This window comes from Nestor notabilis, unplaced genomic scaffold, assembly GCF_000696875.1.
Source record: "Nestor notabilis isolate BGI_N333 unplaced genomic scaffold, ASM69687v1 scaffold2311, whole genome shotgun sequence".
Lineage (NCBI taxonomy): Eukaryota > Metazoa > Chordata > Aves > Psittaciformes > Psittacidae > Nestor > Nestor notabilis.
In genome coordinates, this window is record NW_009913146.1 from 134164 (window position 1) to 134828 (window position 665).

Here is a 665-nt window from a genome sequence, read left to right on the forward strand (position 1 = left end):
GGGTGTTGGGGTTTTTTTTGGCGGGGGAGGAAAGAGCAACAAACAAAAAAATATCTAAGGGCTGTCTCCTTTCCTAAATCATAACTATTTGGTGTGAGAAAGCTGAAGCATGTAAACCCCTTTTGTTCACGCAGAATTTACTTTCCACAACTGTGTTTTTTCTACTCAAGTCAAGATAGGTAGAGTGCTCTGTAAAGTACAGTGTTGGAAAAGGGAGATGTGTACACGCTTGGAAAATGCTGAGCTGCTTGTGAAGCTATAGACACGGCATGTTTATGACTTGGTTTTCTAAGCAATCTCCAGAGCCTGAACGGATTACAGTGATATTTTAACAAGGCTGCTGGCATCCATCACCAGCTTTCACTTACTGAGAAAGCTAAAAGATGGAAGAATGTAATTATTTCCCTGTAAGCTAAATGATAGTGGCTGATTGTCATGAGAACTTTAATGCTTTAAACTTCGTCATCTCCTGTAAGGCAAACAGGTAAGTCTCATGAGTTTCTCTTCAGCGTTCATTTTGGTAAGGGAGCAGGGGCTCACAGGGGAATGGGTGAAGGGAAATGAGTTTGATATGAAAGCAAACTGTATTTCTTAAATTTTAAACATATAGTATTGCACATTGTCATTTTCTGTCTGTCAGGTTACAAATCCACTACCTATAAGAA